We start from the raw sequence: 22256 nt of genomic DNA, 5'->3' as shown, positions 1-22256 counted from the left end.
CACAGGAATAACCCCTGAAGTGCAGGTGCTATTAGTGCTCCATTTCCTTGCAAGTGGGTCATTTCAGACAACAGTGGCCATGGCATCAGGGATGTCCCAGCCTATGTTTTCCAACTTGTTGTCCAGAGTGTTGTCTGCCCTGCTGAAACACGTAAGGAGCTACATCGTTTTCCCTCAGGTGGAGGATTTGGCTACAGGTAAAGGTGACGTCTATGCCCTGGGACATATCCCCAACATCATAGGTGCTATTGATGGCACCCATGTAGCTCTGGTCCCCCCAGGCAGCAGTGAACAGGTGTACAGGAACCGGAAGAGTTATCATTCGATGAATGTACAGATGGTATGTTTGGCAGACCAGTACATCTCCCAGGTAAATGCTATGTTCCCTGGCTCTGTGCATGATGCCTACATCCTGCAGAATAGCAGCATCCCGTATGTGATGGGTCAACTCCAGAGGGACCGTGTGTGGCTATTAGGGGACTCTGGTTACCCCAACCTGTCCTGGCTATTGACCCCAGTGAGGAATCCCAGGACCAGGGCAGAGGAACGCTACAATGAGGCCCATGGGCGGACTAGGAGGGTGATCGAACGCACCTTCGGCCTCCTGAAGGCCAGGTTCAGGTGCCTCCATATGACAGTTGGTTCCCTATTCTACTCACCCAGGAAGGTGTGCCAGATCATCATCGCCTGTTCGATGCTTCACAATCTTGCTTTGCGACGGCAGGTGCCTTTTCTGCAGGAGGATGGTCCAGATGACGGTGTTGTGGCAGCTGTGGAGCCTGTGGACAGTGATGAGGAGGAAGCTGAGGAAGAAGACATAGACAACAGGGAGTCAGTCATACAACAATATTTCCAGTGACACACAGGTGAGAGCAAGTTTTCTACTATTACATTCACTTTCACACTTCTACCTCTATCCTGTCTGTCAATTAGAAGCAGTATTTGGTAACTGAGTTGTACTTTTCCATTACGGTTTCACAGGTGTGGTTACCAACGTGTGTCATCTGCTTGCATCCTTCATGGACTTGTGATGTGTGACATAGGTATGTTGGCATTACAATTGAAAACGCATTTTGTCACTGTCATTGCTAATACACATTTTCAAAATCACAGACTGACTCCAGATTGTTTTGTGGTTCAAGGGTGTTTATTGAAGTGCTAATTATTGGAGGGGGTGGCAAAATGGTGATGGGTGATGGTGGGAGAATGTCCATGGCAGAGTCCAGTCTATTAGTCTCACAGGTGCACTGCCCATATGGGCATAGGAAGTGGAGCTGGGGCAGTTCCAATCTGGACAGGGTAACAAAGTGAGACAGTGGGAGGACAATCAGGGTGCTCTCATTTCCTGGCGGGGGTCTTGCCATCTTGCTCTGTCCTGTTCCTGGATCTCAGGGACCACTTGCGGGGTGGTTCTCCATCTGCAGGGGGTGGGGTGCTGGTGTGGTGGGGCGTCCTGTCCACCAGTGCCGGCAGAGGTGGTGGGCAGTTCATCGTCCAGGCTAGTGTCAGGGGCCCCTTGGATTGCCACGGTGTCCCTCATGATCTTTTGTATGTCCTTCAGCACCCCTACGATGGTGCCCAGGGCGGAGCTGATGGTTCTGAGCTCCTCCCTGAACCCCAAATACTGTTCGTCCTGCAGGCGCTGGGTCTCCTGAAACTTGGCCAGTACCGTAGCCATCGACTCCTGGGAGTGGTGGTATGCTCCCATGATGGAGGAGAGGGCCTCGTGGAGAGTGGGTTCCCTTGGCCTGTCCACCCCCTGTCGCATAGCAGCCCTCCCAGTTCCCCTGTGTTCCTGTGCCTCCGTCCCATGGACCGTGTGCCCACTACCACTGCCCCCAGGTCCCTGTTGTTGTTGGGGTGGGAACTATCCTGGGTTCCCTGTAGTGGTGGACACACAGCTGATTGACATGTCCTGGGTACGGAGGTATGGGCCCGCTGGGTGGGTGCTGTGCTGGTGTTACCAGAGGGTGGAAGGTCAGTGTTGGGCTGTGCCTGTGCAAGGGGAACCGACTGTCCTGAGGCCAACGATGGTCCGGGCTGGTCATCTGGATCCAGTTGGCCAGAGCTGCTGTCGTCACTGTGGGCCTCTTCTGTGGGTGGAGTGGAGATATCTGGACCCTCCTGTGTGGTGATGTTACGTTGTGGTCCTGCAGGGGTATAAGAGCATGATTATTGCATGTGTGTGTGTCATGGTGTGCAATGGGTGGGTGTGCATGTACCCCAGTGCAAGCATTCCTGTGTAGGGGCTTGTGTGATGATGGTTGGGGGGTTGTTATGGGTATGTGCAGTGAGCATGCTTTAGTGATGGGTGTCCATGCTTAGTTGTGTCATGCAGGGCTTGGTGTTGGGATGTGTGGTTTGTGTTATTAGTACATTAGTGAGGAGTTGGAGTGATGGGGAGGGTGTGAGGGTGGGGGTGTCTGATAGCATGCAGGTAGGGTGGGGGATTTGATAGTTAAGATTTGACTTACCAGTGTCCATTCCTCCACCGACTCCTCCGAGGCCCTCTGGATGCATGATGGTCAAGACCTGCTCCTCCCATGTTGCTAGTTGTGGGGGAGGAGGTGGGGGTCCGCCACCAGTCCGCTGAATCGCAATGTTGTGCCTGGAGACCACTGAACGCACCTTCCCCCGTAGGTCGTTCCACCTCTTCCTGATGTCCTCCCGATTTCTTGGATGCTGTCCCACAGCGTTGACCCTGTCGATGATTCTTCGCCATAGCTCCATCTTCCTGGCTATAGAGGTGTGCTGCACCTGTGCTCCAAATAGCTGTGGCTCTACCCGTAAGATTTCCTCCACCATGACCCTGAGCTCCTCCTCGGAACACCTGGGGTGTCTTTGGCGTGACATGGGGTGGTGTAGGTGATGTGTGGGGTGGTGTAAGTGTTGATGAGTGTGGTAATGTGTGGTGGTGTGGAGTGTTTTGAGCGTGGATGTTGTATGGGTGATGGTGTTGTGTGCCTCTGTATGGTGGGGTTCTCTATTGCTGTAGTCTCTGTCGCCTTCGTCTTCAGTTTTTGGTCGTAGGGGTTTGTGGGTGATGTGGGTTTGTGTTTTATATTGTGTTGGGTGTGTGGGAGTGTTGTTTGTATGTGTATCAGGTGTGTGTATATTTGGAATTGTCCAATGTGGCGGTGTTTTGTATATGTGTTTGTATTTTGAGCACGGAGGTGTGTACCGCCAATGGAATAGAGAGGTTGAAAGACCGCTGCGTGGATTCGTGGTTCGTTATAGCATGGGCGTGTTTCTGTTGGCGTGACGGTGGAGGAATTGTGTTCACCAGTTTATCACTGACCTTTGTTGTGGCAGACTTGTTTAGGTGTCTGAATTTCGGCTGATTCCGTGCTGTGGGTCATCATAGCTGTGGTGGAATTCCACGGGTGCGGCGGTGTAATGGCGGTCTTCTGCACGGCGGTAAGCGACTTTTACTGCCAATGTTTTAATGACCCCCTATGGGCCTGATTACAGATTTGGAGGAGGTGTTAATCCGTCCCAAATGTGACGGATATACCACCAGCCGTGTTACGAGTTCCATAGGATATAATGGACTCGTAAGACGGCTGGTGGTATATCCGTCACTTTACCGTCACTTTTGGGATGGATTAACACCTCCTCCAAAGTTTTAATCAGGCCCAATGTCTCCAGGTAAATGTTGTGTAGTATAGATGTTACACGTGCTGAGAACAATCAGGGACTGTTCTTATACCCTTGTAGCAGTCAAGAAAATTTCCTTTATGAGCCTGAGGGGCTAAGGGGGGTCAAATCCCTGCTATGAGGTGCTATATTTTGGCAGAAAACCCCCTTGGAAATATCCAAGCTTGTTTTTCATTTTCTGCACACCTGACTGTTAATGAGTGCTGTGCTGTTAGCCTTTGTATATCAAATGTGCATGTGTGACTATTTAAGTATCTGTAGTTTAAGAATATTCTATATCAATGGGCCGGCTTAGCTGCGGGGAACAAAGGGTTGTTCATTAGTGATATGTAGGGTTCTATTCCCCCTGGTACTCAGGTTGTGTGAGTATTTCTTTCACTGGTGCTTTAGCATCATGCTTAAAGGGATATTGTGATTGTAGAAGTGGTGTTGATCTAATCAGTATTATATGGTAGGGGGAGTATTTATCCCATACTACGTGGTTGCGATGTAGCTCCGGGGCTTATGCCAGTGCCCAGTCTACTTCATAAGCCTGTCTTAATTCTTCAAGAACAAGGAAAGAGAAAGATGACATAGTAACATCTTCTCCTATTGGGAGTTTACGGACAAATTCTGGTGGCTAATCTTTTTCTGCCAATAGGCTGTCATAACATAACGTCAATTTTTCCCAGACTATAACTTTAATTGTGTGCACTATTTCTCTCTCAATTTGCATTTTTACTTTGTAAACCAAATCTGGGAGTGGGGGGAGACCTGCATGTCTGCAGTTTTGACTTCTAAAAAGTCATTAGTTGCTGTCACCTCCAGAAGCTCTTGTCGATTTCGGCAAACTTTTGTGACCTATGCTGCGCTGTCTAGCAGAGTCAGTGCCCACTTCCTGTTCTTCAGTAAAGTTCTCATTATGTGTAGCATTTTTAGCCAAAATTGCTGCCATCTTTTTCTTTTTGAATTGTGCTTTCTCTTGGGGTAGTTTCTCTTCCTTTTTATGGGAGGTTCAGATGAGTGTTGTTAATCTCTTCTTGGTTTCATGTACTCGTTTCATTGTTCAAACACTTACCTCTCTCACTGCATTTTTCCAGGGTGTCCTGAAAAGAACAAGATTGGTGTGTATCAGTACAATGGTATCTATCAGGAGTTTTTTTAATTATCTCTGTTTCTTAAATTGTAGTGTTTCTCAGATGTCTCAGAATGTGGAAATTCTCCTCTTTGTTTTGCATTATCGTTATTTTGTTTTTGTTTATTCCACCGTTTTTTAGAACCCTCTGCTTCCTTGGTAGTATCCTTATTGAATTTATCTTGTAGTTGTGGTTTACTTGATCTCGCCCCCAAACTAACCTGACCTATACTAGAATAAGTCTTGGCAATAATCTTTTGCAGCTCACGCTCCTGATTCTGTACATGATCAGTCCGTAGCTGCTGGCATACTGCCAATGCTACTGCTTCCCCTTTAAGGTTATTTAATATTATTGAGGATACTGTGACAAAGTTGCCTATTAATTGCACCCCCGATCTAGGGCCGGGGCAGCCCCATATTCATCCTGAATTTGTTTAACACTTCTGGAAGATTAGCAAGTGTTGGTGTACCGTGTGCAATAGTGTAAAGTGCAGCAAACACCACACTCCAAGTGGTGCAGTTGTCCACTGAGGGAACCACTGCAAATGGCAAGCACATTCTGAGAATTCTATATTTGTCTTGGGGTCCCGTATGGAAAAACACTACTTCCAAAGCGCTAGTTTTTTGTGTTACCCAGAACGAACTTTCTTCACGTATGGTAGGTACTTTACCAATAATTGAATACACAGTAGCAGGATTAATTCCCACTTTGGCCACATGTGGTTGCACTGGAGGAGTCCTTGCTGGAGCATTGTTTAAAATCTGCATTATAAATTGGATAAACCCCTTCGCTGCCAGGCCTTTTTCCCCTCAGGTGCCAGCCATTTTTTGGCTATTTGGGGCAGTTCGTCCTTAGGCCCTCATAAAGTTTTGTCCATATATGCTACCCATGCCAAATTTGCATCCTTTTTCCCAACATCCTAGGGATTCTAGAGGTACCCAGAGTTTGTGGGTTCCCTTTGAGGAGATCAAGAAATTAGCCAAAATATAGTGAAAACATTTTTTTAAATGGGAAAAAAGGGCTGCAGAAGAAAGCTTGTGGCTCTCCCCTGAAAATGGCATCAACAAAGGGTTTGCTGTGCTAAAATCACCATCTTCCTAGCTTTCAGGAACAGGCAGACTTGAATAAGAAAACCACATTTTCAACACAATTTTGGCATTTTATTGGGACATATGCTATTTTTACTATTTTTTATGCTTTCAGCCTCCTTCCAGTTAGTGACAGAAATGGGTGTGAATCCAATGCTGGATCCTGGACAGCTAAACATTTCTGAAAAGTAGACAAAATTCTGAATTCAGCAAGGCGTCATTTCTGTAGAACAGCTAAAATAAAAAAATATTGAAAATAAGGTGAAAAAAGAGCCATTTCGGTCCACGTTTTCTTCTATAACTCTTTCCAGCTGTGGCAGATTTTTGAAAGCAATATACTGTTACGTCTGCTGGACTCTTTTGGTTGCAGGGATATGTAGGGTTGTAGGTTCATCAAGAACCCTAGGTACCCAGAGCAAATAAAGGAGCTGCACCTGGCAATGGGTTTTAATTGTATCCCGGGTATACAGCAATTCTTTTGTTGAAATATAAAGAGTGAAAAATAGGTATCAAAGAAAACTTTTTATTTCCAAAATGGGCACAAGATAATGTGTTGGGAAGTAGTGGTTATTTGCACATCTGTGAATTACAGGGCATTTTTCAATTAGTCGTCTTTTTTACACACTATGTTACTTTTAGAAGGAAAAAATGTAGAGAAAGACAAGGGGCAATAACACTTGATCTTCTATTCTGTGTTCCCACAAGTCTCTTGATACAAATGCCTGTGATAGGAAACGCAACATGGGCACATCACATTTTTACATTGAAATCTGACATGTTTTTTGGAAAGTGCCTAGTTGAGGATTTTGGCCTCTGGCTCAGTCGGCACCTAGGGAAACCCACCAAACCTGTGCATTTTTCAAAACTAGACACCTAGGGGAATCCAGGATGGGGTGATTTGTGGGGCTCTCACCAGGTTCTGTTACCCAGAATCCTTTGCAGACCTCAAACTTTGGCAAAAACACACTTTTTCCTTGCATTTCAGTGACAGAAAGTTCTGGAATCTGAGAGGAGCCACAAATTTCCTTCCACCCAGCATTACCCTAAGGCTCCCGATAAAAATGCCCCAAAACGCAACATGGATACATCAAATGTTTACATTGACAACTGACGTGTTTTTTGAAAAGTGCCTAGATGTGGATTTTGGTCTCTAGCTCAGCCGGCACCTAGGAGAAGCTAACAAACCTGTGCATTTTTTAAAACTAGACACCTAGGGGAACCCAGGATGGGATAACTTGTGGCACTTTCACCAGGTTCTATTACCCATAATTCTTTGCAAACCTCAAAATGTGGGGAAAAAACACTTTTTCCTCACAATTCGGTGATAGAAAGTTCTGGAATTAGAGCGAAGCCACAAATTTCCTTCCACCTAGCATTCCCCCAAGTCCCCTGATAAAAATGGTACCTAACTGTGTGGGTAGGCCTATTGCCCGTGACAGGAAATGCCCCAAAACACTATATGGACACATCACATTTTCCCAAAGAAAACTGACCTGTTTTTTGCAAAGTGCCTAGCTGTGGATTTTGGCTGCAAGCTCATCCGGCACCTAGGAAACCCTAGCAAACCTGGACATTTCTGAAAACTAGACACCTAGGGGAACCCAGGATGGGGTAACTTGTGGCACTGTCACCAGGTTCTGTTACTTTTTAGTCTCATTTTGGTGCTGCAAAGTTGTGGAATCTGAGGAGAGCCACAAACTACCTTCCACCTTGCATTCCTTCAGGTCTCCCGATAGAAATGGTACCTCACTTGTGTGGATAGGCCTAGTGCCCCAAAACGCTACGTGGACACATCAAAATTTTGCGGGGGGCACCTGTGTTTTTGGTCCAGTGCTCAGCAGCCATCTAGGAAAAACTACAAAACACAGACATTTCTGAAAACTAGATACCAGAGGGAATCTAAGGAAGTCTCACCCAGTGTTTTCTCACCCAGAATCCTCAGAAAATCTCAAATTTAGCAGAGGGAATCTAGGGAAGTGTGACCCAGTGTTCTCTCACCCAGAATCCTCAGCAAACCTCAAATTTAGCTGAAAAATCACTGCATCGGCCCAAATTTCCTACCCCCAATGGTCACCTCAGTCTCCCGATAAACATGATACCTCACTTGTGTAGGTGGGCCAAGTGCCTGTGACAGGAAGAGCCAAAAACATGTCGAAATTGGGGCCAAAAGGGCATTTTCGAAATAAATGGTTTTAGGCTGACATGTGGAGCAGCATTTTTATCGGTATAGATGCAACAGTGCTGGGTGGTATGGATTTTGTGGATTCCTGCAGATTCCGGAAGGTTCCATCACAAAAATGTGGGGAAAATGTGTGATTTCAAGCAAAGTTGGAGGGTGCAGGCCATCTGTGGGTATGAAAATGGTGCGGGTGCATGTGAAGCACACCACCCTGGACTCACCCAGATGTTTAGTTTTCAGATGTGTTTAGGTCTCATAGATTTTTCTACATGGCAGCGTTCTAAAGTCCAAAAAGTGAAGCCCTCACCATTCCAAGTAGGATGATTTAAATTAATCGGCCAAATGTAAAAACAAAACCCATAATAACCAAATGTCCTCTTGCTTACTGTTGGGATAAGATTTTTTAGTGTGTGGGGGGAGAGCTGAAAGACTGTTACCCCCTTCAGTTGGGGTGGGGGCATAACCATGCACATACTGGATGGTAACCACCACCCCACTATTTTGTTTTTGTTTTTAATTTCCTGACTTCTAGTAGACTTTCTGCCCCCCATCCCCCAGCAAGTGGCACAGGGGTAATTGCCCCATCTGCCCACCGGTGGGCAGAACAACTTTATCCCCATATATTTGGGGTGGGGTATGGCCATAACCCCACCCTCTTTTTAAAAAAAACAAATTCTTCCCTGGACTCGGCTGGGCTTTCTGGCCCCCTTGGGGGCAGATGGGCCTTCCAAAAATAGGCCGATCTGCACCCAAGGGGTCGGAAATGGCCAACAGTAATGTGACCCCATGGGGAGTGACCCTTCCCCAAGGAGTTGCCCCCCCCAACATAAAACACACACACACCAATCCCTGTTGCTTAAGGGCTTTCTGCCCCTGTTGGGGACAGATTGGCCTTCCAAAAATAGGTCGATCTGAATGTCCTAAAATAAATTTGCCCCCCAGGGGGGTGACCCTGGCCTAAGGGGTTGCTTTCCATCTGTAAAAAGATTTGGGGCCATATTTATACTTTTCGACGCACAACTGCGCCAAAAAATCGAACGCCGGCTAATGCCATTCTGAAGCGCCATGCGGGCGCCGTATTTATTCAATGACGTTAGCCAGCGTTAGCCGGCGGAGCTGCCTGAATTGCGTAAAAAAAAATGACTTACACCAGGCAGCGCCGGCGTAGGGGAATATGGAGCTTGGGCGTCAAAAAATGGGGCAAGTCAGGCTGAGGCAAAATTTTCGCCTCAACCCGATTTGCGCCATTTTTTTTTACTCCCAACCCCCATTGACCATTGACCAGCAACCATATCCGAGGTTGAGACCAGCTCTTCCAGGGCACCCGAGGGGTTAATTGTCTACATATTTCTACTAAATTAGTGTATATGCGGTGTGCGTCTGCCACCGCGATTGTCCCTCCATGTAGAACAGTCATTACTTAAAGGACCTAGGGGGTCATTCTGACCCTGGCGGTTTTAACGACCGCGGGAGCACCGCCAACAGGCTGGCGGTGCTCCCATGGGCATTCTGACCGCGGCGGTACAGCCGCGGTCAGAAACGGAAAACCGGCGGTGCACCGCCGGTTTCCCGCTGCCCTGGGGAATCCTCCATGGCGGCGCAGCTTGCTGCGCCGCCATGGGGATTCCGAGCCCCATACTGCCATCCTGTTCCTGGCGGTTTTGGCCACCAGGAAGAGGATGGTGGTATGGGGTGTCGTGGGGCCATGCAGACACTGAAAATCGCGACGGGTGCAACTGCACCCGTCGCACCCCTTCCACTCCGCCAGCTCCATTCGGAGCCGGCATCCTCATGGAAGGGTGTTTCCCGCTGGGCTGGCGGGCGGCCTTCTGGCGGTCGCCCGCCAGCCCAGCGGGAAACTCAGAATAACCGCGGCAGACTTTTGACCGCGCAGCGGTATTCTGCCGGCGGGACTTTGGCGGGCGGCCTCCACCGCCCGCCAAGGTCAGAATGAGGGCCCTAGTCTAATACTCTGTGGAACGTGTGGTAGAGCGCCATGAAGCCAATTTTGGTGTTTTTGGTAAGATAATGGTATTTCTAAATACTCTTATGGTCTATATTGTACGGTTACATTTGCTGGAGTGTAATGATGAAATGTTCCCATCTGCTGCTGGCAAGGTGACACAAGAGAAAACATTTCTGCTCTGTATGCTGCATCCGTCTCAAAGACAAGTGTAACTTCTCCTCCTACATCTTTGAGACCATTAGTCTTTAAGTGTGTTGTGAGGGGGAGTCTTATGTTTGCTGCAATTATGACCCTGTTTTGGTCCGCCATTTTTAAAAAATGGTATTTAATTTTTCTGAGATTGAAACACCAGTTGAAGATGCCTTTTAAAGGTTCAAGATTGGTAGCCCTTATCGCCCTTCTGGTCCCGGGAAGGAATCCCAACCCTCATACCTGTGCAGAGGTAAAGAGGAGGTCTGTTAATCTGCTGAGAGTTCTCCCACGTAGACGAGGAGGAACCAAAAGGTGTCAGTTGAAACTGAGAAGACATGCAAGATGAGATGGCAAACCAGCTAGAATGTTCCTTCCAAGATGGTATGGGCAGTGTGATGTTTTATAATAATACATCTGTTTTTCTAAGAACTGCCCTGACATGACAACACATATTTTTCTGTGTAGGGAAGACAATGTACCCTTCAGACCGGCAAAACCCAGTAAACATTGTGTAAAGCTTTGGGTTGAGCACAGGATGAAAGTGTTGTGCAAAGAAATGAATAACAGATTCTGCAAGGAAGGATAACTGATCAAAGGGATAAAAAACATCTCCTCCAAAAAGAAGTGTTGCTAAAATAATAAAAGGAATAAAAGCGGAATGTAACCAGGTAAAAGGACACAAGCCTCAGGCCCGGAGCGAAATAATTTGCCCATGTAAAATGCTAAAATAACCTCATAAAAATAGTTGATTAAGAGAGTAACAATGTGTCATCTGCAAGCATCAGGGCAGGCACCCTGATTTTTGCAAGACGTGGGGAGTCCGAGTTGCAGTGGTCCACAAACATAAACAGGTCATTAATGAACAGGGTGAATAAGGTGGGCGCAAGTACGCAGCCCAGCAAAACCCCTCTAATAACTGGGAATTGATCTGTCATTTCCCTTGCTGGCCCACATCTTACTTGTGCATAGTTGTTATCATAGAGTCTCTCGATCAGGTCCAATAGGTGCTGAGGGACCCCTATGTCAGTCAAAATTTGCCATAGGGTAGATGGAGGAATAAGGTCAAATGCAGACCTTAGGTCTGTGAAGGCTACTTAAAGGCACCCACCCCTTAGTAGAACAGTCTTCCAGTACAGCAACTAACATCGAAACACCTGGTCAACTATACAGGTGTGCTCTCTTGTAAGGGTGTCAATATCTCTTTGTCAGACATCACATCATCCAATCTGCCCTAAATTACCCTGAGGAAAGCTTCTGGGGGCTATCTATAAGGCTTATAGGCCTATAATTTGAGGGGAGGTGTAGGAAAATGCCACTGTTGGCATGTCCACCCCCAACTTTTTTCCTAGTGGTGATGCCAGCTTTGATTGGAAGTGTGCTGGGACCCTGCTAACCAGGCCCCAGCACCAGTGTTCTTTCCATAAAACTGTACCTTTGTTCCCACAATTGGCACAGCCCTGGCACACAGGGTAGTCCCTTGTAATAGGTACCCCTTGTACCAAGGGCCCTGTGGCCAGGGAAGATCCCTAAGGGCTACAGCATGTATTATGCCACCCTCAGGGACCCCTCAGTCAGTCCATGCACACTGCTTTGCAGCTTGTGTGTGCTAGTGGGGAGAAAAGACATCGTCAACATGGCACTACCCTCAGAGTGCTATGCCCATAAAGCCACTGCCTGTGGCATGGGTAAGTCACCCCTCTAGCAGGCCTTACAGCCCGAAGGCAGGGTGCACTATACCACAGGTGAAGGCATAGCTGCAGGAGCACTATGCCCCTACAGTGTCTAAGTCAATTCTTAGACGTTGTAAGTGGAGGGTAGGCATACTGACTATATGGTCTGGGAGTCTGTCATTACGAAGTCCACAGCACCATAATGGCTACACTGAATACTGGGAAGTTTGGTATCAAACTTCTCAGTACAATAGACCCACACTGATGCCAGTGTGGGATTTATTGACAAATGCACACAATAGGCATCTTAGAGATGCCCCCTGTATGTTAGCCCAACAGCTAGTGCAAGGCTGACCAGTCTATGCCAGCCTGCCACTTCCAGATGAGTTTCTGACCACATTGGGCGAGTGCCTTTGTGCACTATGTGGTCAGAAACAAAGCCTGTCCTGGGTGAAGGTGCTTCACACCTCCCCCTGCAGGAACTGTAACACCTGGCAGTGAGCCTCAAAGACTCAAGCTTGGTATTAAAGTGCCCCAGGGCAGTCCAGCTAGTGGAGATTCCAGCCCCCCTGGAAAAGCCCCCACTTTTGGCAGCAAGTCCGGAGGGATGATGAGAAAAACAAGGAGGAGTCACTCCCTTAGCCAGGACCACCCCTAAGGTATCCAGAGCTGAAGTGACCCCCTCCTTGAGAAATCCTCCATCTTGCTTTGGAGGAATAGGACCAATAAGGATAGGGATGTGCTCCCCCTACCCAGAGGAGTGGGAACAAGGAGGGTGTAGCCAACCTCAGGGACAGTAGCCATTGGCTACTGCCCTCTGACCTTAACGTCCCCCTCAATTCATTATTTAGGGGCAACCCTGAACCCAGCTCTGCAGATTCCTGATGACCTCAAGAAAGAATAAAGGATGCTGAGCTGAAAACCCATCAGAGAAGAGAAGGAGACAACTGACTTGGTCCCAGGCCTGCCGGCCCGTCTCCTGCTTCAAAAAGCTGCAAGAAAGGAAACAACGTGTTCGGCAGGACCAGCGACCCTTGAATTGCCTCCAGGGGACTGCCAGCACCACCGAGGACCAAGAAACTCCAGTGGACAGGTAACATGTCCAAAAAGAAGACCAAGAAACCAACTTTAAAGGGACTTTCACCTCACTTCCGAAGCATGAGTCCAACTACTCTGCACCCAAAGTCCCCGGCCCATGTCCAGAGAAACCAACTATCCAGAGAGGACCCCCAGGCAACTTCGAAGACGTGTCCACCCTGGGCTGACCTCTCTGCACCACCACGATGATGCCTGCAGAGGGAATCCCGAGGATCCCACTGACCGTGACTGCCTGGGACAAAGATATTTGACGCTTGGAGAAGCACTGCACCCGCAGCCCCCAGGCCCATGAGAAACCGACCACCAGTGCAGCAATGACCAGGAGGCGTACCTCACCCTTGCCCAGTTGGTGGCTTGCCCGAGAGGCCCCCCTGTGCCCTGCCTGCAGCGCTTAAGTGACCCCCGGGTCTTCCATAGAGTTCTATTGAGAACCTGACACCCTGTTGGCACACTGCCCCACCCTCCCCCATGGCGCTGAGGGTGTGGTTTTTGTGCCTACTTGGGGACCTGTATTGTATTTCTCCAAGCCCCCCTGGTCTGCCCTCTGACAACGCGGGTACTTACCTGCCAGCCGACTGAAAATGGAGTACCCCCTGTCTCCATAGCTGCCCACGTTATTTTGGCTCCTGTTTGACTTCTGCACCTGACCGGCTCTGTGTTGCTGGTGGTGGGTGCTTGAGGTTGCCTTGAACTCCCAACGGTGGGCTACCTATGCCCTGGAGCCTGAACCTGTAAGTGTGGTACTTACCTCAGAAACTGTACTTTACTTACCGCCCCCAGGAACTGTTGAAAATTGCAGTGTCAACTTGTAAATTTTTTGCCATTTTAAAGAAAACTGTGTACAATATTGACTCTATTCAAAGTCCTAAGTATTACTATGCAAAGTACCTTTCATTTGATGTACTTACCTGCTAAATGAATCTTGTGGTTCTAGAAATAAATCAACAAAATAATATTTTTCTATGTAAAAACCTATTGGCCTGGAGTTGCCATTGATACCCTCATTAGGACTTTGGCAGCAAATGCCAACTACCCCCACGGCAACAGCCGCCAACATACCATTGCCGTGGCTACTGACCATCCATGGCATTATGACCGTAGACGGAATATCCCCAGAAGGCTGGCGGTATTCCATCTACGGTCATGGCGGCGGACGGCGGTAAGGTGGCGCTGCTGCCAGCAGCAGCGCCACGCCAGCAAAGCACTGCTTACTGTATCATGTTCCATGATACTGCCTGACAGTGTTTTGCTGGAGGACGCTGCTGCTGGCAGCAGTGCCTCGTCCTGTCTCCTGCTGGAGGACCCCCTGCAAGTAGGTAAGTTGGGTTCTCTGACAGTAGAGGGGGCTGAGGGGGTGTTGTGTGCGTGAGTGGGAGTGTGTGTGACTGTGTGTGAATGCGTGCATGCATGTGTAATGCGTGTGTGCATGAGTGGGTGTGAGTGTATGTGCATTTTGTGTCGTGAGATTGCGTGTGTGCCTGGATGTATGTTTGTGAGTGTTGCTGTGAGTATATATGAATGTATGAATGCGTGGGTGAATGTGTGTATGGGTGTGTATGGGTGTGTATGTATGTGTATGTGTGTAAATGTGCGGGGGTCGGGACAGGGAGGTGGAGGGTGGGGGAGTGTTCTGGGGAGGGGGCGGGTTGAGACCCCTATTAGTGCCAGGGAAGGAATTCCCTGGCACTGATAGTGCCTACCGCCATGGTTTCAGTAGCGGAACTGAAACCACTGAAACCATGGCGGAGGGCGGAGTCATGATGCCATGGGCGGTCTAGTGACGGCTACCGGGCTGGAGACTGAAGTCTCCAGCCCGGCGGTCATTAACCGCAGTGGAGGTCAGTGTGGTACATTGGCGGTTTGGCTTTGGCCAAACTGCCAATGTCATAATAGTGGAGGTAGGTACCGCCAGCCTGTTGGCGGTAATACCTCCACTATACCACCAACCGCCGGGGTCGTAATGACCCCCTGAGTGTGTGTTTTCACTTATTGCTTTTGGGTGTACAACAAATGCTTAACACTACCCTCTAATAAGCCTAACTGCTCGACCACATTACCACAAATAGAGCATTAGTTTTATCTATTACTGCCTCTGTCAAGCCTCTTGGGGAACCCCTGGACTCTGTGCACACTATGGCCCTCATTACAACCCTGGCGGACGGTGTTAAAGCGGCGGTAAAACCGCCAACAGGCCGGCGGGGAAAAATTTGCAATTACGACCGTGGCGGAAACCGCCAACAAAGACAGCCACTTTAACACTCCAACCGCCACGGCGGTACAAACAAACAGCGCTGCGGTCACCGCCATCAGACAGGCGGAAGACAATGTACCGCCCACAGTATTATGACAGGCCAATCCACCACCTTTTCCGGGGCGGATTCACCACGGATAAAAACACGGCAGAAACAGGAATTTCGAAGGGAAAACGCTCACCTCTACACACTCCACGAGGAACAAGGACACCATGGACCCGGAACTCCAAATCCTACCTGCGATAGTCTTCCTGCTCCTGTACCAGGAGCACGAACGCCGGCGGCAAAGACCACGGTGAGTACTGCACCTACGACACAGGGGAGGGGGGAGGGAAAAAACAGGGACACACACACGCAACACCCCCACCCTCACCCACTACAACACACACACTAATACATATCTATACATCATAGTTACACCCCCCAAACCCCCTGGAAGAATGCAAAGACCAAAAGAAATGATTGTAACCATTGTAATCTATTAAAATACAGTACTATAAAATATATATACACTATAAACAAATATATACACCAATAATACAAGTCCAGGTATTGCACCATTTATAGTCCGTGGACCACTGGGCCCAAAATGCATGGGCGAGGCCCACACTCGATACCAGATCAAAACAGAGAGAACACTGCAGGGGCATCAGATAGAAATACAACAGGCACCTCAGGGGGAAGGGAAGGGGGGGCACCTCAGCCGGATGACTGCCCAACGCCAGATCCACGAGGGGGCTCCATGCCCCCTGTTCAATCCTGTGGAAACCTGGGGAGTGCAAAGCCACAGTCTCTCAAGTCTCTACAGTGGGTGGTTTGCCCACTGTTCCATCCTGGGGAGTGCAAAGCCACAGTCTCTCAATTCTCTACAGAGGGTGGTTTGCCCACTGTTCAATCCTGGGGAGTTCAAAGCCACAGTCTCTCAAGTCTCTACAGTGGGTGGTTTGCCCACTGTTCAATCCTGGAGAGTGCAAAGCCACAGTCTCTCAAGTCTCTACAGTGGGTGGTTTGCCCACTGTTCCATCCTGGGGAGTGCAAAGCCACAGTCTCTCAAGTCTCTACAGTGGGTGGTTTGCCCACTGTTCCATCCTGGGGAGTGCAAAGCCACAGTCTCTCAAGTCGATAACAGTCTCCACTGGTTCTGGAGGGAAACTGGTGCCCAGAGTGCTTCATCCTGTGAAGAACAGAGGTAGTGGATGGATGTCTCCACTGGTTCTGGAGGGGGACTGGTGCCCAGAGTGCTTCATCCTGTTAAGGACAGAGGTAGTGGATGGATGTCTCCACTGGTTCTGGAGGGGGACTGGTGCCCAGAGTGCTTCATCCTGTGAAGGACAGAGGTAGTGGATGGATCTCTCCACTGGTTCTGGAGGGGGACTGGTGCCCAGAGTGCTTCATCCTGTGAAGGACAGAGGTCACTCACCCTGTGACGGTCCCAGTTGCATCAGTACCCCTGCCGCTCATGGATTAGCGGTGCTTGATTTGGCGGTGCCCTGTTCAGCGGTGCTTGAGTTGGCGGTGCCCTGATCAGTGGTGCTTGAGTTGGCGGTGCCCTGTTCAGCAGTGCTTGCCCTGTTCAGCGGTGCTTGCTCTGTTCAGCAGTGCTTGAGTTGGCAGTGCCCTGTTCGGCGGTGCTTTCCTGTTCAGCAGTGCTTGATATGGCGGTGCTCTGTTCAGCGGTGCTTGCCCTGTTCAGCGGTGCTTGCCCTGTTCAGCGGTGCTTGATTTGGCGGTGCCCTGTTCAACAGTGCTTGAGTTGGCGGTACCCTGTTCAGCGGTGCTTGATTTGGCGGTGCCCTGTTCAGCGGTGCTTGATTTGGCGGTGCCCTGTTCAGCGGTGCTTGAGTTGGCGGTGCCCTGTTCAGCGGTGCTTGAGTTGGCGGTCCTTCATGGCCCAGTGGGTCTTGTGCTGGCGGTCCTTCATGGCTCAGCGGGGCTTGTGCTGGCGGTCCTTCATGGCCCAGTGGGGCTTGTGCTGGCGGTCCTTCATGGCCCAGCGGGGCTTGTGCTGGTGGTCCTTCATGGCCCAGCGGGGCTTGTGCTGGTGGTCCTTCATGGCCCAATTGGGCTGGGGCGGGCGGGGCCCTCCTGGGCAGCTGGGATGGGGCTGGCGGTGGCCTCCTGGGCAGCTGGGCTGGGGCTGGCGGTGTCCTCCTGGGCAGCTGGGATGGGGCTGGTGGGCCCCTCCTGGGCAGCTGGGCTGGGGCTGGCGGTGGCCTCCTGGGCAGCTGGGCTGGCGGTGGCCTCCTGGGCAGCTGGGATGGGACTGGCGGTGTCCTCCTGGGCAGCTGGGATGGGGCTCGTGGGGCCCTCCTGGGCAGCTGGGATGGGGCTGGCGGTGGCCTCCTGGGCAACTGGGATGGTGCTGGTGGGGCCCTCCTGGGCAGCTGGGCGGGGGCTGGTGGTGGCCTCCTGGTCAGCTGGGATGGGGCTGGCGGGCCCTCCTGGGCAACGGGGATGACGGCGGTCTTCTCCGCCGTGCTGCTCTTCCCAGACTTGCCGGGTTTCTTGTGGCCCTTCGCCACCTTGGGAGGTGTCACAGCTGAGTCCACACTCCCACGGGGAACACTGGGAGCGGCTTTGGTGGCTGGAGACCTCCCCCTCTCCCGCCAGGCACTGGCCAACTTCTGATGCTTCACGGGGGGACTGGCTGTGCTGTGGCTCCGTGCCACACTGGCTGTCCTGGTGGCTGGTGCACTCCACAAACCTGTGACTACAGGCACCACTGGTCCCGGAGATGTTGTGGCTGAGGTGCTAGTTCGGGACCTATGAGATGGACGGGGTGGGGGCGGTGTGGGAAAAAGGTCAAGGCTGGACATGAAAAGTTTTTTGGACACACTGGGATGGGTAGCTGGAGGGGGTTTGGGAGTGGAGGAAGAGGTGTTGGTAGTAGGAGGTGTACGTTTGGTGACTTTGGGTGCAGGTGCATGCGCTGGAGGCTGTTGTGAGGTGGATGGCTATTGGGTGGGTGTGTGGCTGCGTTTGTGTATCTTGGGAGGGGGCGTCACAGACACACTGGGAGAGGACACAGGGGACGTGTGAATGGTAGTGGGGGTGGTGACTGCACGTGAGCGGGGTGTGCTGGTGGGTGTGCTGGTGAGGGACGTAGTGGCTGAAGAGGTAGTGCATGCAGGTGTGTGTGTAGACGAGACTGGGAGGGAGGAAGGAGACGACAACGAGGGGGACACAGTGGAGGCAGTGGATGTTGGTGTGTCTGCATGTGTGTGATGCTTGCGTGAGTGCCTGTGGGATGTGTGGTGCTTATGTTTGCCTGAGCTTCCCTTGTGTGGTGAGGTGTGTGCAGGCTGGTCTGATGGTGTGCTTGGGATAGGCAGAGGTACAGGGGATTGGGTCTGGGTGGAGGAAGTTGGAGGGGGAGGCTAGACACAGGGACAATGGCTGCCATCAGTGCTGAGGCCAGAGTTTGAAAGGCTCGGTGAAGAGCCGCCTGACCAGAATGAATGCCCTCCAGGAATGCATTAGTTTGTTGCAACTGCCTTTCTACACCCTGGATGGCATTCAAAATGGTAGACTGCCCAACAGTGAGTGACCTGAGGAGGTCAATGGCCTCCTCACTGAGGGCAGCAGGGGTTACTGGGACAGGGCCTCAGGTGCCTGGGGCAAAGGGGATGCCCACCCTCCTGGGTGAGCAGGCAGGGGGCGCAGGCTGAGGGGCTGCTGGGAGGGCTGTGCTGGTAGGGGGGGTGGCGGCTGTACCTGTAGATGCGGGGGGCACAGATGTTGCCGCCACCACAAGGGAGCTCCCATCAGAGGACGAGTCCGTGTTGCTGGTGTCAGCTCCTGTCCCCGCCGTGGAGCTCCCCTCGCCCTCCGTCCCACTGGTGAATTCAGAGTCCATAGTGTGGCCCTCCATGGCCATGTGGGATGCAGCTCCCTCATGCTCCGGTACCACTACTCCTCCGCCTGATGTTGCTAATGCACACAAGAACAGGGAAACCACAAAAAGGGGGGGGGGACAGAATAAAGACATGTTGAGTGCATGGATTACCGCTACCGTTGGCGGACAAGACAGACACAGAAGCCCCCTGCACTACGCAGCGCACTTGGGCTCAACAGTGTAATTCCTGGGAAATGGCCTACAACTCTATGGACGACATCTGCACACATAGATGACACAGGGGCATGAATAGCTGTACTTGGCACTCTACAGAGGTGGGGTGGAGGGCCACAGGGCCATGCCTTACGAAGGGGCCTAGCCTACGGAACTCGCCCTCGCCTAGGGAAACCCACAGCCCCCCTCCCCCACCCAGACAACTCCACTGCGCGCAAAGTCAGCTGAATGAAAGTGTACTTACCCCCTTGTGTCTGCTGTGATGCCCCAAGCGCCCATCCAACTCCGGGTAGGCCACTGCCAGGATCCTGAACATCAGGGGGGTCATGGTTCGACGGGCACCCCTCCCGCGTTGGGAGGCCATCCTCAGCTGAACCTCCGCCGTCTTCTTGCTCCAGTGGTGATCCGGTGGCCGACGTGAAGCTCCCCTCGCCCTCCGTCCCACTGGTGCATTCAGAGTCCGTGGTGTGGCCCTCCATGCCCATGTGGGATGCAGCTCCCTCGTGCTCCGGTGCCACTGTACCTCCGCCTGTTGATGCTGATGTACAAAAGGACAGGGAGAGCAGGAAAAGGGGGGGGGGAGACAGAAGAAAGAGAGTTTTAGTGCATGGCATTCCGCTACGGTTGGCGGACAAGACAGACGCAGCAGCCCCCTGCATTACGCCGTGCCCCTGCACTGTGCACACACAATTTCTGGGTTATGGCCTACATGGCAATGGTGGACATCTGCGCACATGGATGCCACATGGGCAACCATACCTCGACTTGGCACTCTGCTGAGGTGGGGTTGAGTGCCACATGGCCTACATTACGGAGGGGCCTTGCCTACCTAACTCGCCCTGGCCTAGGGACACCCACAGCCCACCTCCCCCACCCAGACCCCTCCACTGCACGCAAAGTGCGCAGAATGAGGTTGTACTCACCCCCTTGTGTCTGCTGTGATGTCCTCAAGCGCCCATCCAACTCCGGGTAGGCCACCGCCAGGATCCTGAACATCAGGGGGGTCATGGTCGTTGGGAGGCCATCCTCAGCTGAACCTCCGCCATCTTCTTGCTCCAGTGGCGAATGTCCTCCCATCTTTCCGGCAGTGGGTGCTCTGTCTGTGGTAGACCCCCAGGGTCCGGACGTCCTTGGCGATGGCACGCCAAATATCTTTCTTCTGGTGGGCGCTGACCTACATGAAATGTACAAGGGAAGAAGAGAAGTCATTACCAACTGCACCGTCAAAGTGAGTGGCCCCCATCCCTACCCTTGCCATGTGGCACATGCACCCACCGTCTTTCATGCACGCAGAACTCTGCCCCCTTCCTTCTTACATCCAGCCCTCTCCACACAGGCATAGCCCATACAACATGCTCCCTGTGTACTTACCTGTTTGTATGGAGGACCGTAGAGTAGCGTGTACTGGGGGAGGACCCCATCAACGAGCTTCTCCAACTCCTCCGATGTGAAGGCAGGGGCCCTTTCCCCAGACGCACGAGCCATTGTCTCTTCCAGACTGAGGTCACAGCAGCACTTGCAGTGTAGGTCCTCTCCTGTCGAAGATCAGGTATCGAGTGATTCAACAGATAGAAAATGGTGGTCACGTCCACGGCGGTCACGTCCGCGGCGGTGCGTACCATCACCGCCGGCGTACATCGTCATTGGCTCCTGGGACCCATAGGTTCCAATGTTAACCAATGCAGCATTGCGCCGCGGTCTCCGACCGCCTACCGCGACGGTGTACAACGCCAGCGCAGTTACCTCACATCCCATTGTCCCACTGTAGAGGTCAGGCAGCCGCCATTTCAGGGGCCCACATGGCCTAATTTCCAACTGTGACACACATACCTAGGCCTAGTCTCAACACACATACAGGCCACCTTTTGTGTATGATTGGTGTTCTGGGTAAACTGTGGGTACGTACCTCTGAGTTGTTTGACTCTCTGCTCGCTGTTGTCCTTCATAGGCACCGTCCGCTGGGACATGTGAGGAGATGGCGGCATCCTCCCGTGTACCGACCACTGGTGGACCTGTCGACAATGGAGGAAAGACATTTGATAATCACCTACAGGTTTGACCGTGCCACAATCCAGGAACTGTGTACCCAGTTGGAGCCAGACCTGATGTCAGCAATCCACCATCCCACAGGAATCCCCCCTCAAGTGCAGGTGCTATCAGTGCTCCATTTCCTTGCAAGTGGGTCTTTTCAAACAACTGTGGCCATGGCATAAGGGATGTCCCAGCCTATGTTTTCCAGCGTATTGTCCAAAGTGTTGTCTGCCCTGCTGAAACACATGCGGAGCTACATCGTTTTCCCTCAGGTGGAGGATTTGCCTACAGAGAAAGGTGACTTTTATGCCCTTGGACGTATCCCCAACATCATAGGTGCCAATGATGGGACCCATGTGGCTTTGGTCCCCCCCACAGGAGTGAACAGGTGTACAGAAACTGGAAGAGTTATCATTCGATGAATCTACAGATCGTATTTTCGGCAGACCAGTACATCTCCCATGTGAATGCCATGTTCCCTGGCTCAGTGCATGACGCCTACATCCTGCGGAATAGCAGCATCCCTTATGTGATGGGTCAACTCCAGAGGGGCCTTGTGTGGCTATTAGGTGAGCCCCTGGAAGCAAGACAGTGGGAATGGTTGTCTGGGGTTATCCCTCCAGGTTAGTGTGTGTCTAACAGTTGTCCCTCGCCATTTGCAGGTGACTCTTGTTACCCCAACCTGTCATGGCTACTGACCCCAGTGAGGAATCCCAGGACAAGGGCAGAGGAACGCAACAATGATGCCCATGGGCGAACTAGGAGGGTGATCGAGCGGACCTTCGGCCTCCTGAAGGCCAGGTTCAGGTGCCTCCACATGACAGGTGGATCCCTATTCTACTCACCAAAGAAGGTGTGCCAGATCATCGTGGCCTGCTGTATGCTTCACAACTTGGCTTTGTGACGACAGGTGCCTTTTCTGCAGGAGGATGGTCCAGA

At 51.3% G+C, this 22256-nt stretch overlaps 1 protein-coding gene across 1 annotated transcript in view; it reads left to right on the top strand.

The window, feature by feature from the left end:
- LOC138246960 (polycystin-2-like protein 2) overlaps positions 1-22256 on the top strand; it is a 719546-nt gene that overhangs the window by 88444 nt on the left and 608846 nt on the right. The gene's annotated exons all lie outside the window — the stretch shown is intronic.

The sequence above is a fragment of the Pleurodeles waltl genome, chromosome 7 (assembly GCF_031143425.1).
Source record: "Pleurodeles waltl isolate 20211129_DDA chromosome 7, aPleWal1.hap1.20221129, whole genome shotgun sequence".
In the NCBI taxonomy this organism is placed as follows: domain Eukaryota; kingdom Metazoa; phylum Chordata; class Amphibia; order Caudata; family Salamandridae; genus Pleurodeles; species Pleurodeles waltl.
Note: the sequence above shows the minus strand (reverse complement) of the source record. Positions and strands in the feature narration are given on the sequence as shown.